The sequence below is a fragment of the Chroicocephalus ridibundus genome, chromosome 2 (genome assembly GCF_963924245.1).
Source record: "Chroicocephalus ridibundus chromosome 2, bChrRid1.1, whole genome shotgun sequence".
NCBI classification, from domain to species: domain Eukaryota; kingdom Metazoa; phylum Chordata; class Aves; order Charadriiformes; family Laridae; genus Chroicocephalus; species Chroicocephalus ridibundus.
Window position 1 is genome coordinate 11,741,838 of NC_086285.1, and position 15,836 is coordinate 11,757,673.

The following is a 15,836-nucleotide window of genomic DNA, read 5'->3' on the forward strand; positions in this document are numbered from 1 at the left end:
CCGCCGCTGGCCGGGGCTGGCGGAGGGTGGGATTTCCTTCCCATTGTCTGCCGCGCTCAGCCCGCCGCTCCCGGCGCCGCTTCCACGGGGAAGCCAACGGCCAGGAAGGGCTTGTGTTAGCTACCAAACTAAACGCAGGCGGACGCAAGAATCGGGGCTAAGCAAGGGCGGCTAGCAGGGCTTCAAACCTGTGTATTAATGAACATTTAAAAGTCTTTCTAATACAGATAAATATAAGGCAAAACCTTTAAAAAACGCATCCTTTTTATCCTTCGATATGCATCCTAACGGCTGTTACAATGCAGCTACCCAGGGCACCTAATGAAGATATCAAAATATTTCAAAACAAGGCCCGCGAACACCCAGATAGAAGCTATGTGCCTGTCCTCCTACACTTGACTTAACTCACTGCCCGCCAGCTCAGACAACGTGGCTGCAGTTGTAGACACTCCCTACGTGTTTGCTTTAGGATACCTTGTTCTTTCCGAAATCAAATATTTGTATCCTGAAACAAATATTTGGAGGCGGTCCAGGCTAGCCTTTACAAATATGTTAAGTACAGCAAATTGTTGGCAAGCGGTAGACACCAGGTAAAAATCCTGTAAGGTAGGCAAACCACAGGGTTTCAACCCAGCAGATGCTCCCGTGTTGGTGAAACCACGGCCTAAATACTTGACAGGTCTCGATGGGTCCTGAAGAGACAAAAGCAATAAAATTCAGTATAAAATATCTTTATTATACTGAAGATAGCTGAACTTCTGCCATAAGTAAATATTTACGTAGGCAAGGAGAAGGCACTGCGGCAGAGTAATACATTTTTTCGCTGAAGAACCTGAGACTGGAATTGGAGCTTTGTTCTGGAGTTGTGCCAGATTCCCCCGGCCAACCCAGTCAGAGGGGATACCTGGTTGTTCCGGCTGAAGAGTTAAAGCTGATTATGTACGCTGCGAGCTACGCTTCTCCTCTCTTTGCTTCTGGATGCACCTTAACCACGCCAGCTTGGGCAGAACTGTGAGCTTGACTGCATGGTAGAAACGGTAGAAACAGTAGAAACTATAAAGACCCAAACTTTTTTTTTTTCTTATATAAATATAGCTCAGATGCAATTTGTATAGAGAAGGTTTCAAAGAAAGCTAAGACAGCCAAGCCAGCAATATCCCATGGAAACTTGGCATATATTTCTATCAAACTTCTTTTGAAAATTACATGCCTTAACAAAATCAGAGCCAAACATCACAACTAAATGCTTAACATAAAGTAGCCTTTTTGTAATTATACTGATGGTAAATCCCTTCTTACTTAAAGAATTGCCTGTAAATTTCATTTGCTTTTTATTAATACAAGCAATATAATGCAGTTAATAAATTATAGTGCCACTGTTTGCTATCTGCCCAACCCCTCAAGGACCCTTTGAAAGCAGACTACCAGCACTTTCTTTCCTATCTATTTATTTTCGATAATGTAAAACGTTCTTTCATATTTAAATACATAATAGAAGTAAAGCTTTATCACTGCTGTGCAACAAACTCTTATTTGCATTTTATTTTTAAAAGAGGATGTAAAGTACTGATGCAGCAGTCTCAAAGAAACTAGTTTTAGACACTACTAGAAATCTTATTTACTAAACACACTGGAGAAAATTTCACTGTTCAGTGTGCAAACTCTGTTAAATTTTTGACTGACCAGGCACAATGGATGCATCTTTTTCATCATTAGCAGTCCAAAACTCTTTTAGTAATACCAATGACTACTCATATGAATAAATTTATTTGTATGCATAAATGTTCATAGAACTAAGCTTACAGTGTATTTTGATAAAATATGTCACATTTATGGTCAAGATTAATTAATTGTGAAGTATGTTACTTTTCCATTAAATAATTCCTGAACGATTTCAGAAACTTTAGAATGTATTTTCTTAGACATTTATTATTAATAATATTTATTTCAAAGTCCAAATAAAAACAGGATAAAATGTACATGTTTTCTTGCTACTTGCATATATATATATGCAAACCTATAAAGTTATGTATTTCCTATTACTATATATCTCCCAATCCTGCAGTGAAAGTGTGGATCTACAGCTTGCAACATATATATAACATATATAGCCAACTCTGAGACAGACCACTGATTCTATATGTTTTAGTTTCCGTTGCTCAAGGTGAGTATCCACTTTTGAAAACATTATCTGCAATTTCTCCAAGTTGGACTTCATGATAGGAGGGATTTGCATGTACCAGGGCCAGATAAGCAGCACATTCTTCCTCTGCAATAAGATAGGATCCAGACCTAAGAGTATGATAAAATACATATATAATAAATAGTTAAAGATCCGTTTCAAATGCATTATTAAAAAAAAAATAATAAAAGAAACAAACAGCAACTCCAGCAGACACCACTAGAGTTCTCCTTCTCCCAAATATCCCTAGCACCATCCTAAACCCTGTTTACCCCAGAAACCTGAACTGTGGACAGACAGAAGAGGAGAGAGAGAGAGAAAATTCAGACACAATAAAACTCTGAGGGAAAAAATATGTGGAAGGAGGAGGCAGCAGCGGCCTGGGGAAGGGATTGAAAAGTTTCCCCTGGCTTAACTTCTCCCCCCCTGCAGCAGCAGAAGCAGCGGCAGCAGCACAAGGTGAGAGAGACTTTTAAGTCTGGGGAGGAGGGGTGTGTGTGCGGGGGGGGGGGGTGGGGGTGAATTTACAGCCCTGTGGATATTTCTGTGTCTGCCTCCCCGGCTTTGGGGTGCGGGAGGCGCCGCGTCTCATGCTGGGTGGAATTTTTTTTTTTTTTTAATATGATGGAGGATTATAAACATGGCGCCTTAAAAAAACTACAAAATCATGTACACACTGTTCCAAGGAGATGGGGGAGAGGGGACAGGGGAAGGGCTGGGCACCCGGGGAGGGGGTGATCCTGCCCGGCGGGGTGCCATATGGGGGGGGGGGGGGGGGAGCAATTATACTTCATAATAAAATGTGTGGGGCCGCGGGAGAAGGGGGGGGAGATGGAAGGCGGGATTTTTTATTATTATTATTTCATTTTTCGGAGTGGGCAGGATTACTTGGCAGCCCGCTTGGAAATCGAGGAGGAGAAGGGGACGGCGGCCGAGCGCGTGTGATTATTAACGGCGATTATTTTTGTCCTCACACCTTCCCCGGTCGGATTTCGGCTGGGAGGGGGCGGCGGCTGGTCCCCCGCGCCCCCGGTGCCGAGTTGCAGCCAGCCCAGGGTCGGGGCGGGAGGGGATGGCGGCGGGGTGGGAGAGAATTGCTGCTTCCAGCGCTCCGCCCGGGCCTGCAGGGAGCGGGCGAGCCGGGGACTCGCGTGAGAGGCGAGGCCGCGCGGGGTGTGGCGCGGCCCGGCCTCAGCCCCCTCACCCCCCCCGGCCCCGCTCTTCTCCCACACACGGGGCGACCGCTTTGCTCCCCACTTCCCCCCACCCGCTTTCCTTTCCCTTACACACACCCCCGCCGCCCCCGCGTTTCCTCGCTGGGGTGGGGGGATGTCTGCTTGGAGGACGGGTCTCGGCCCGAGTAATGGCAGCTGCTCGACAGCGCCGAGTCGCCACAGGAGAGAGACGGCGGGCCCCCGCAGGCCGGCCGCGGCGGGAGAGGGGCCATGGCTCCCCTTCCCCGCGGGGGGGCAGAGGAGGGGACGGGGAAAGGGGTGAACTTAGAGCCCCGGCCCTCCTCCCCGCGGGCGGGCTGGGCCACCCCCGCAGCGGGGACGGCCTCACCGCCCGGCTCCGCCGAGAGGGCGGCCGGGGGGCCCCAGCTTCCCGGAGCGCCCCGGCCGCCGGCACGGCCCCGGCGGCTTCCTCGCCGTCCCCATCTGCTTCGGGGTGAGGGCGCGGGGAGCGGGGGAAGGGACCAATTTCTCCGCTCGCTTCCTCCGTCTCCCCCCGCTGCGGGCGAGGGGCGTGCGGGCGGACCGGCTGCTGCGGGCCGGGGCCCTCCCGGAGCCGTCCCCGAACGGCTCACTCTCTCCCCCCGGGCAGAAAGGGCCCTCCCGGAGCCCCGCTGGACTCGGCGGTCGGATTTCGGGAGAATATGAACTACCGAGGGGCTTGCTTTCGGTGGTTTTGGGGGGGTTTTGTGTGTGTCCATCCCCGACACCGTGTCTCCAAATAACTCCACTCGGTTCACTTTGTGAGGTGTTTTCCTTGTTCCCCTAACTCAGGGGCTCTCCAGAGGCCTGTCTGTCCTCTCTCCTTTCTCTGACGGGGGAGGGATGCAAGCGTAGCTGTGGGGTTTCCTATGGTGAGGGTGATGGGGAGCTTCGGCGCGCTTTCCTGACCTTCAGAGAACAGTCCCCCTGTAAAATACTGATGTTAAGGACTTGGGAAACTTTGTGTGTCTTTTGGGGCTTATCCTGAAAACAGCAGGCTTGGGGAATTTGTTTTTTGTCTTCTGCAAACATGGCAAACGGAACTTTACCAAGGCTAGAGCTGGGGTGGCTTGAGAAGAGGAAAAGGGGTAAAAAACTAATTTGGTGTTGGTTGGTTTTATAATAGTATAATTTGGCATTTTAACATCCCGGAATCATCTGCCACGGTCTCTGTATTGTAGGAGTAATACTATTTGTTTTGAGAAGATCTTACTGCAGTGGAAATGACCAAAAGTAGAAAATGCTTTATTTTCCTAGATATGCTGATTTTTATTTTTTTTTTCTTACTTCTGTTGCTATTCTTTGTAGGAAATTGTTTAATTCTTTACGGGTGATCACTGAGACAGGTGTCAGGAGGGGGGAAGAGTGGGAGTGGAAGTGCCAGTTTGTGGTTCAGGTTGCAGTCCCTTGGGTTTTTCTAGTCCCTCATCCTTCAGCATGAAGGTCCTGGCATGTCTCCACAGTTTTTTATTTTTTTTTTTAATTTTGTTATCAACCATACTGAGCGTGCTACAGAAAGTCTTTAGGGAAGAAGACCGTTTGCTGACTGCACGTTCGTATAAAAGTGAAAGTACTCACAGAATAATTCCCAGCGTGGATTTATGTTTAATGGCAGCTTTTCCATGCCTAAACAAACTCTCTCTGCTTTGACCAGATATTGGTATGGGGAAGGGAAGTGTTCACGGGCTGTATAGTACAGCAGAGAGCACTTTATCTTTCTGATGGTGAGTTTGGTTTTAATGAGTGGGGAAAAAAAGTTACTGTGTTGGTGACTCTTTGTTGATTGTGCTGTGGATGGTGGTCTCTGCCATCAGGAAGAGGCATCTGCAACTGATATTTGGTATCGGATTCAGCACCAAAGGCCTAAGTGAGGAAAATGACTCTTCCACTCCATCTCATGAGCTGGATAGCGTGACGGAAATTAGCTACTGATGAAGTCAGCCATGTAAGGGGAGTTGTGAGTGTGTGGATGTTGGGTGGGGATCCTAAGACTTTGGTGGTCTTCTTCCACAGTTTGGAACTTTATAGCACTAATTTAACAGGGAAGTGCCCTCCGTACCAGTTAAACCGGTGTATTTATTTTTTTTTTAATCTAAGCAAGCACTTACAGCTATTATTTTTAAATATAAATGTAAAAAAAAAAATTGAGTCTGTTCACCATGGACTAAAATTCTTAGTAGTTTGTCTTAGTTCTTATGTATTGTGAGTGAGAGCAATACGTCCTAACTTTTCAGGAAAAATTGAGCACTACAGAAGTAACAAGAATTTCATGACTGTAATTGCTGTGTGCACAATATGTGGCTGCTGTAATCTGCTGCTGTGTGTCCGTACTGTTTGTAGGTGTAAGTGGTCTGTATGCAGCTGGTGTTCAGGTTGCCTGGGGGTCCCGCCTGCCCTTCCAGCAAAGAGTAGAAGGGACTGTTTAGGAAAGACTTGAGGCTTCTGCAGGGGAAAAGCCTGGATCATCTTTTCAGTCTAATGTCAGCTCTAGAGCAAATGGGATGGTGAAAGGCTGTGAAGCGTGCTCAGCATTTCCACCTTGCAGGTAAATATGACCTACGGGGTGCTGTTAGTGACGTGGTGCTCCTGGTGAAGAAAATGATGTGGAAGGACCATGAATTTGGCCTCAAACTCACCTTGAAGTGGCTTAGGCTACATCTAGACTGTTGTGCATTTCTACTGGTGAACTGCAGCTTGAGGACCACTGAACTGTGCTAGCTGCAGTCTCTGAACTGGGATGAAATACTTCAAAAAGAAATAGATAAAAGACAACACTTAAAGGTGTTAATTGTAGGTATCTAAAGCTCTCATTGTCTAGTTTGTTAGAAAATTGTCTCATTTCACACAATTTGAGAATCAGGGGAAATTTTGGAATTGGGAGACTTGTTTTGGAATTGAGTACCCAACTTTAGTCAACTAAAGTTTGCAAATTTTGGACATACCTCTAACTAGTTTTCATAGTTACAGCCTTCCACAGTCATTCAGAGCGTTTAGCTCTGGAAGTGTGTAAGGGCTTCAGGCAGTGAATCTGTCTGAAAGAGGGCAATGGAAGACGTCTTCAGTAAACTTCTGATTTTCTTCTCAAATGGCTTTTTAGCTAGCTCTAGAGTGCCATATGTGTCAGTAGAAGAAATCTTTTATTCATAATGTAGGTTGTTACAAATACTAAGTCAAACTATAAACAAAATTAATCCATGCAAAGTGTATGTGTCTCACACCAGTGGTGAACTTGGTTCATAAAATGCTGAGTTGTTTTAAATTAGTGGCCAGGTGCATACAAGAATTTACTTTCCTGAATGAGGAAAAGTAGATGGGTTTTATTTTTTTGCAAGAGTTAGGTCAGAATTGTTGGAGCAATTCTTTTTCCCATGTCTATCCGGTAAATATATACATTTATTTCAAGTTCTAATGACTGATTTTATTAATTGGGATTGTTTTCCTTCCATGTAATAGGACTTTCTTTAGCCATCCTTCTTGCAGTGATTGTTTAGGAGTTAATGTCTGATCATGTTCTTGATCTGCAGAGGTATTTTTGTGTTGGTTTTTGTTGAGTTTTTTCAGTCTCAGGATGTGATGAACACCCCCATAGTACTTGCGTGGTACTTGGAGCGTGGTGCCCTTGGTAGCTGGGCAGTGCAACATATGTCATCTTTTATATGGCTCATACATTTTAGTCTGTCAGTGTTGCTTGCGCTAAATGTTGTGAACAAAGATTGGTCTTGTCAGGTTCTGGATGATTTTTGATCAGCTGAATGTAAATTTAGCCCATAATTGGGTTATTGTTCTAAAGTTTAATCTGCCAGTCGGGAGAATATAGCCTGCAAAAGAGGTAGTTTATAAGATGAGGTAATGATTCCATTTTGCAGGAATTACTTAATAAGTTAACTCTTACATTCCTAAAAAAAGTTTTCGGTAATTTTCAGTGCAGTATAAAGATGTAAATTCAGTATTGGTGAAAGAGTATCTTGTCATCTATATAAAATGCAAAACAAGCGTGGAAAACTTTTTCTTGAAATAAAGCTCAACTTTTTCTTTAAATGGTGGAAGATAACATTTCTCAAAAAAACCCCTTCATTCCTGGGTGTAGTGGAGATAACAGGAAGGAGGTCGATAAATACCAGAGTGGGGGTGTACAGTATACTAAATGCTGTGGCCTCGAGCCTGAAGGGGTAAGCCCCTGTGGCACACAGAACTCTGATTTCAGAGGCCTCTCTGCATCCATCTCCTTGCCACGCCACGGCTGGGTTGAGCCGATTTTTTTCCTGATTTTCAATTCTAGTCTTTAAACGTAGTTTTATCATCTGTTTAAGCCAACGTCTGCCATCAAGTTAATTGAGCAAGTCCGAACTCTTGTTGTTTATTTATTTTTAACTAAGCTGTGAATATTGAACTATACAAAGAATCTTTTTTTATGGGTAAAACTAGACAAATAACTGCAAAATGGCTTTTTAGCATTATATTTGTTTCAAAAGGAGTAAGTAAGTTACTTGCTCTAATTACACTGTTTCATCGAGTGTCTGAATTCGTACTAACACAGTTGGTTTAAAATGTGGTTTGATGTAAGATGGCTGCAATCAATTTCTTTAAATACACAAGTTATTAAAGGGTGAACTAACTTGAATCATAAGCTTTGCTAAATGCTGGGTTTTTTGTAGTGTTTTAGTGAGATTCCATTAATATTTTTTATGTCTGTCTTCTGTTTTTTTTTTCTCCCTGAGATGAGCAGGGTCTTTTAGTCTTGTGGGCAGGCTACAGCAGGCACAGTGGTGATACACTGTGACATGCCCATGAACCCAAGTTTAAGCTCATGGCGTCTAATTTTAGGTCAGCCAGCTTTGGCGATATCCCATCAGAGCCTGATCCTATAGCTCTACCACATAGGTAAATCCAAAGTGTAGTTATTGGGAGTTTTGTGTACAAATGACTGGTTTTGATTTTCTTCCAGTCTCTCATTTTCCACTTCACTAAAGTGCAGAAGTTTCTGCTGTTAAAGTATGGAGTCGTGTAATTTGAGTTTAAAGCACATTATTGGTTAAGATAGCAGCACCATAATATTTGTAATTTCAAAATTACAAAAATATTTTAAAATGTAAGTAAGATACTGTTACCAGTGTACAACAGTCAGAATATCTTTGCATATACCTCTACACTATATTCAGTGTTAAATTCCAAGATTAAATAATTACAGAAAAAAACATTGTGAATTAATGATTATCACTCCTCATACAACTCTCAACTGTAGTATGATATAAAACTAATTCTTAGCAAATAATTTTAGCACCAGAGACAGTGAAATCTGAAGTGCTAAAATCCACTTATTGGTTAAAAAAATGAAGTCAAGCATACCTGAAAAAAATACCAGTAACATCCCATTCACCTTTTCTGTGGAAATTGCATTCTTTGCATGCAAAGAACTGGTCTCACTGTGTTAATTAATTTTTGTCCGTAATAGAATACTATTGACTTGAGATCTAGTAATTTAAAGAAAGACGAGTTAAACATATTGCTGTTTACCTCTCATTTCTCCTATGCTCCATTTCCTTTTCCTTTGTTAGTATGTTAAAAATAAACGTGAAACCAACTTGCCTTATATTCAAATATATGATTTTAATGCAGCTAACTTAACTGATGTTTTAGTTACAGACCATAGGAGTCTCCTAGTAGGTGTAGTACTCAAAAGCAGCATTTTGGAAAGTGGATATTTGTACTTTGATCTCGTGCACTTCGAGCACGGCATTATTATCTGGTCTTTTAAAGATAGGTGGATGGGAGTCGCATGCAGCGACACATGGGATATGGTACTTAGTTCACTAATTTTAGCAGAGTGATTCTTCTCTTTCAACGTTAGGTTTTATTGGAACGTTTTGGAAAAGCGAGGAAGTGAAACAAAATGGAGCTGAGAGAAAATGATTAGCAGAATCCCAAAGTAGCTAGAAATAATATACGGTGAAAAATAAATTAAAAGGATGTAAGATACGTTTATTGCTCAACAAATCTTTGACAAGATCTGAGAGACAAGAGAGCTTTATCTTTCTTAACACGCTATCATCATTTTCTGTTAAGTCTCACACAACATTTATGCATTCAGTAAGAGGATCTTGCACTACAGATACCTGTTTACAATTGCAGATGCTTCTCAAGTCAAAATCCAAGTAACAGCCAAGTCTGCATTGGCTCTTCGTGCCTTATTACTATTTTCCTGGTGTCGTTGCCAGTAAAAGAAAACTTCCGAAGAGGAGATAGTCTGTGCCTTGCATAACATTGCAGCATGTGCATTCGCATGCACAAATTAAAGGGGAAATTTTACCTCAAAATGGTGGGGGTTTTGTTTCTCCAGTTTTCCTTCTGGTTGGTTGTTAATTTTGTGACCAGTATCTGCTGAGCTGTCACTGACTTCAGGGACAAGCGTAAACCCAGTGTTCATGCATAATCCCCTCTCCCCAAACAATTGCTTAAGATTCAGGTTCAAAATTGTACAAAATCAAAATAAAAGAACTGCAATTTCATAATATGTAATCACAGGCCACAGGTTGTTCACTGATGAAAACTGATGATGTTCACTGTAGAAATTTCATTTTTACCAATAGATTAATATTAATATAACGACGGAGACCTTCATCATATAAGCACTTGCTTCCCTCAGGCATAAAAATGCATAGGCCTTGGAACATACTGAGGAATCAAGTTTATTTTCATAAAACATTTTTAAAAATTAAAACTTTATGTACAATTCCAATATTCAAAGAAGAACACAATTACAATTTGTTTCGACTGTATAACTTTACATAATGTTATATTTTTGATCCTTTTACTGGTATATGCAAGGTTACGTATTCATGCCTTTTGAATATCAACAGTATGACTATTGTTATCTTTGCATTTGCTAGATTTTATATTGATGATTGTTCCCATTGAAGTTAAGACACTTTTCCTACATGTATATCAGTTTTGAAGGAATTTACAGTATCTATGAACAGAGGAAACAGGGATAACATTTTTCTGTTAGTGACTTTTAACAATTTCTGTATATCTTAAATCCTGTATCTTGTAGAAAGCCTTAGTTGTAAATAAAGGAAACTGGTAAAAGAAGAAATATAAAGATTTTTACTGGAAAAGCTGATACTATTATGAGAAGAAAGGTTTATTTTTACATTAGGAAAGCTAGCAAACAGATACGTCAGGAAACTGAGGATTTTAACATAGTTTCAAAATTATGGAAATCATGTACGTGAAAGCAAGTTTAATAATCACACAATTTGATTTTATTTTTTGTTAATCACAGAACATACATTTAAAACCTGTGAATTTTGAAAATTACCTTGACTCATCCTGTTCGTTAGTATTTACCTGCAAAATCTGGGCAGTCCTTTTCTGCGCTGTGCAACAAGGAGTTTAGAAAGAGTAATGTTCTCACCTTGTGCTTCTATTCTTTCTTTGTTATGCAGTTCAGAAATCTCAGAACACCTTTTTTTCCCTCTTCTGTATTAATTTAAAGCAAAGAATTGTTACTAGTTGTTTTCATAGGAACCAGACTGGCACCATTTTTAGCTTCATATAACTGTAGTTGAGACTTTAGGACGTTCCTAAGAACTGACTGCACAAACCTTTTCTCAGGAAGCTGGATGTTTCAGTGTCAGTCATCACGTGCAAGCTGACATTTGAAGATAGTACGGCACACTGACTAATTTGGCATTGACACTAACAGTTGCTCAATAGAAAAGGAGAATTTTAATTTTTTTTAACCAAGGAAAATAGCTTTCTGAAAACTTTTCCTGGTGAAATGTGGGGAACAGTGAGAAGGGATGTGTACACTTTGCTCATTGGTAACTCACGGTGCCTGACCCCTTATCGGTCTGACTAGAATGTAACGTCCCGTTATTTGAAAGCTGCCATATTAAAATCTTGTTTGTTTGTTTGTTTGTTTGCTTGCTTGTTAAAAAAAAAAAATCTTTTATTTCACTGGCTCACTGGCATATCTTTTTGAAGGAGAGTGCTGATGCACACCTGGAAGCATTTTAGACTGACAGTGTTGGAAAGCAAGAAATATGGACACTCTCAAGCTGTAATTGCATCTTTCAGTTTTGTAGCTTTGTCTTCTTTTTCTTCTTCTTCTTAACACTGACCTGAAGTAAATAGACTTACAGGAAATATTTGTTGTAAGAAAGAGATTCTTCCTTTTCCTGTGCACTTTCCACTGCGCTGGCTCCCAGAGGGCTTCTTTATAAAACCTCCTAATTGGAAGCATACTCCAAACTTCTCTGTGACTCCAGACATGAGATCTCCTCTTGTTAGTCAACTTGTACCTTTTAGGAAATATGGATTATCAGTCAAGTATCTCCAGGTGCCAGTTTTATTAGGTTTTCTAATCCATGCTGACATTCTTTTTCTCAATAGTTTTAAGAAGTTTTATAAAAACAACCCATTTACAGGTCATCCAAGTATACGCCTAACTTGTAGCACTAATTTCTGAAGACATGTAGCTTTCAATAAAATGGAATGATTTTTGTCCCTTATAGCGGTACAAGAAATATTGATAAATATCAGCTAAAGCTAATTGAGGGTGCAGATGCTTTGAGTACAGGTGCACCAAGGAGCCCAGAAGCAGAACGTGGTTTGCTCTGCCAAGTTAGTGGATAAGCACTTACAGTGTTTCCTGGGCCAGTGGGGAGGAATGGTATCCAAATTTCCGCTTGGCTCTTCTTACATGAGAACTGCATTTCTTGATCAAACTAGCATGTCATGTAATCCAGAGTCTTGTCTCCAGCCATTGCCAATCTCAAATGTCTCCTAAACAGGTGCCAAAAATCAGCCAATTTTATGATGTAGAAAGCTATAGAATACTTTTTTTCCCATACTAGTTCCTAAACAATAATCATTTAGATCATGATTTCTGCTTTTACACATGCAGACTTTTTATTTATTCCATTTTGGAATGTTTTAAATTCTGTTTACTGTAATAACTGAACATTTTAGCTACTAATGTTAAAATGTACTCCTTGTTAGGTCAAGCCTGTTGTGTCCTCTCCGGATGCCTTGCAGCCTCCCACTGCAGCGCCCTTTCTCTTCTAGCATTTACCAAGAGCTCCTTCCTCGGTTGCAGAAGAGAGCTGTGTATACCCGCGTGTCCGCGCGGTATTTGGTGGAGATAAGAGACCTTGAGGGGCGAGTTAATGAGAGGCCATAGCAGTTGTCTGTTGAGAGCAAATAAGAGCTGGGAAATGCACGTATGAAAGGAAGAAAGGGAGAGTTTGGCTTGAAATACACATTAAGTGAAAGTCGGTGTACACGTCACAGTATACGTGCGAGAGGACCGGTGTCTGCTGACGTAATTTGGTGCAGCACTGTTGGCTTTAGAGGAGCAATATTAGTTTACACCTGCAGAAGATTTTCTTCTGAATATCTGGGAATGAGAATATATAATGAAGTGTTTATGTATGAGTGACAGGGAGCGTGAGCGTGTGAGAATGAGAGTGCATGCACATATTTTCAGGCCTGATTGATTATATGAAAAAAACCCTGGAGTTGAAAGAACATTATTTTAAATTAACATTCATTATCTTTACGCGTGAGATAACAGTTCACTTTGGACCAGATCCTAGCACCATTATGTTTCTTGAGCAGAGACTGCTTTTTCCTTGAATGAGGTTGTTCAGTATGAGAATGGCAAAATGTAGTCAGATCTTTGACAATAAAAATATACGGTTTAGTCACCATACGTTAGAATAATACTCTATTATTTCTGTCAGGAAAACATGGATCATTTTTCTTAAAATAAATGGTTATATTTTCTTTGAAATGTAAAATAAAAAGTAAAAGAAACCTTTTTTTTGGATCTCTAATCTTATGCTTGGAGAAGCTTGCAGCCATTTTAGTTCATGCTGCATTCATTGATCCAGCAGTTAGATTATTTAATCACACCGCAGCTAGGTCATCTACCTATCGAACACTGTTAAAGAGTTCCGTAATATCCTTTGGGTTATTGGCTTCTAAATATCACTTTTGAAAAAAAAAAAAAAGAAAAAAGAAAAAAGAAAACAAGCTATAAACATCCCAGTTAACTTATAAACAGTATAAAGGAAAACACAATGTGAATTCTCGGTCTTATCATTCAGCTCTTCTTTTCTGTACATAATATAACTAGAAAAAAATGCACATCACAGCAAACAAAGGAAAAAAAATCTGATTTTGATCTTCTTTGGCAGTTCTTTTGCTTTTAAATACAGAGTTTTGCAACATTAAGTCATCTAATTAGGCAGCAGCTTGCTATTAAGTATTTTCATAACAGACGTAGTTTGTGAGCATGAAAATGAAAGCCACGTTTTAAAATTATAACCCCAAATAACTTTCTGAAATAAAAAATACTCTAAAAAAAGGGCTTATTCTTTAATTTTAAGTAATCATGTAAAAAAGTGGGAGAATTCTGTATTTTAGGTATTCAGCAGCAGGAGGAAACTGATTTCCTAGGCTGCAAGTGCTGCAATAGTAGAATCCCAGTGATCAAGATATATAAAAAGGGAAATAAATGTGGCAACAGCTAATGTGTGGCAGTGAAAAGTGGAGGAAAAGGCTGTCGTGATGCTCTTAAGTGTCCTGTATTTTCTGAGAGGGAGCTACTCACAATGAAATAAACCTCTTCTTGGTATGCGATAGGCAAGGGTCTTGTATAAAAAGAGTCGGTAAATTCTTTGGCAGTGATGCACTTGGCAGCAGTGGTTTTTAAAGGGTCACCCATGTGCGTTTCAGTTATTTCCCTACAGAGATGAGGAGGAAAGTTCGTGCTCTTCTGAGGTATTGTTTTAGTCTGTCTGAATGCGGGTGGAACAAGAAAGTCATGTTTCGTATGAAGATGGGAACTGTATTTTCCTCCTGTTAAATGAAAGCTTAGAGTCCAGAGATGCTGATTCCGTCTTTCTGCGTCTGGATCCCTAGGCTTATTTCCTTGTGCTTTCCTGATGTACACTGAAAGCTTCGTCAAATGAGGGTTTCTTAACCATTATTCAATGGTTTCACTCTCAGACTATTTTAACAACTCCGCTGCTTTATTATATTAGTCTATGACAGTTTTGGTACAACTTCTTGTTATACTTTCACCTGGGCACTCTGGGATGCGATTCCTTTCTTTAACATGCCGTGATGTATATACATGAGGAGTCTGAGCGTAGAGGAGGAATTTGACTGAAGGTTTTATGAATGCCATTGCTGAGTAAGACCTCAGTGCAGCAAGGCAGGTTAAATAGGGCTCTGATGCTTTTTCTCCCTTTCTTTTGGAATAGCATTGAATATGCTGCAAGCTCAGACGAATGTGCTGTGTCCACACTGTGTATTTCTTTACCAGTAAATAGAGACTTCAGTCATGGAAGGCAAGTCAGCAAGGTTAAATAAAAAAAAAATAAGGTGTTGAAACCCAGCTGCATGGGAAAGAAAAATAAGAATTGAGTGATATTAAAAGCAAAAAGTCAATGTTAATGCAACGTACTTGCAGGTTTTTTCAGGAGCTGAGGATGCTTTTTGAAAAAGGTTTTGGGTGGCTGAAAGACAGTTCAGGAGTCATCAAGGGACGGGGTGTCCAGCTGCGGGTGAAGGAGGCTGCAGCCCCCCTGCGTGGGAGAGTTGACAAGTATCCATTGAGTTCAGTCCATTCTGGTGGGTGTGGTGGCCAGATGACTATCAAACAAATAAATAAAGTATAATATTACAATGGACATCAAACCTTTTCATGTCTGTGTTAGTAAACTTAAGAAACAAAAGAGCTCTTGACATTTTGAAATTACGGCCCTGTTTTTGAGCGTTTCTTCCGAGTTCCACTGAATTAATGAAATTAATTGAACTGCCAAACTCGGTGCAGAGCTGCTGGTTAGCCATCGTTGCAGGAACCCCACATCTCGGGCAGAATGTGCTGCTTTACAGTCGCTTTGTCTTGAATTTAAATGACGACCTTCACTTCCTGCGTCTCGGGCTACAGCAAGCTGCAGTGGGAGGCAGCCCTGAGAAGGTGTTTGCTAATGAGGCTCTAGCACCCTTGACAGGTATGCAAGGTAATTAAAAGGGGATAGATGGTGGTGTACTGTGTTTGGAAATTTCATTTAAAGTATATATTTATGTAGTTATGATTTTGACTTGTCCAAGCCATTGTATGGTCGCTGACACTTTCCAGAAGAGTAAGGATGCTTGCCCTCTTGTCCTGGCCAAGATCCACTTTGGGTCATTGTATTCTGACTACCTACATTTCTGTAAAGTTTTATCTGGATTTTGTTACTGTGGTTCATTTACATAGTAATGCATATGTACTTGTCAGTTTGCAAAGTAACAGCACGGGATAAAAAAATTACAAAAATCACTGCTTCAAATTACATTTTGTATTTGTGCATGAATAAATATAGTATGGCACGATACAGTACAGAAAAAATACCAAGTGGCACGTTCGGTAATAGCATTCATAG

General features: G+C 40.9%; 1 protein-coding gene across 3 annotated transcripts in view; it reads left to right on the forward strand.

The window, feature by feature from the left end:
* The first annotated feature begins 2,420 nt into the window (after positions 1–2,420).
* Positions 2,421–15,836, forward strand: part of ZMYND11 (zinc finger MYND-type containing 11) — a 107,257-nt gene continuing 93,841 nt past the window's right edge. For all 3 annotated transcript variants that reach the window (XM_063324432.1, XM_063324433.1, XM_063324434.1), the window contains exon 1: positions 2,421–2,641. The gene's annotated coding sequence lies outside the window, so the exon portion shown is untranslated. The remainder of the gene's footprint in view (positions 2,642–15,836) is intronic.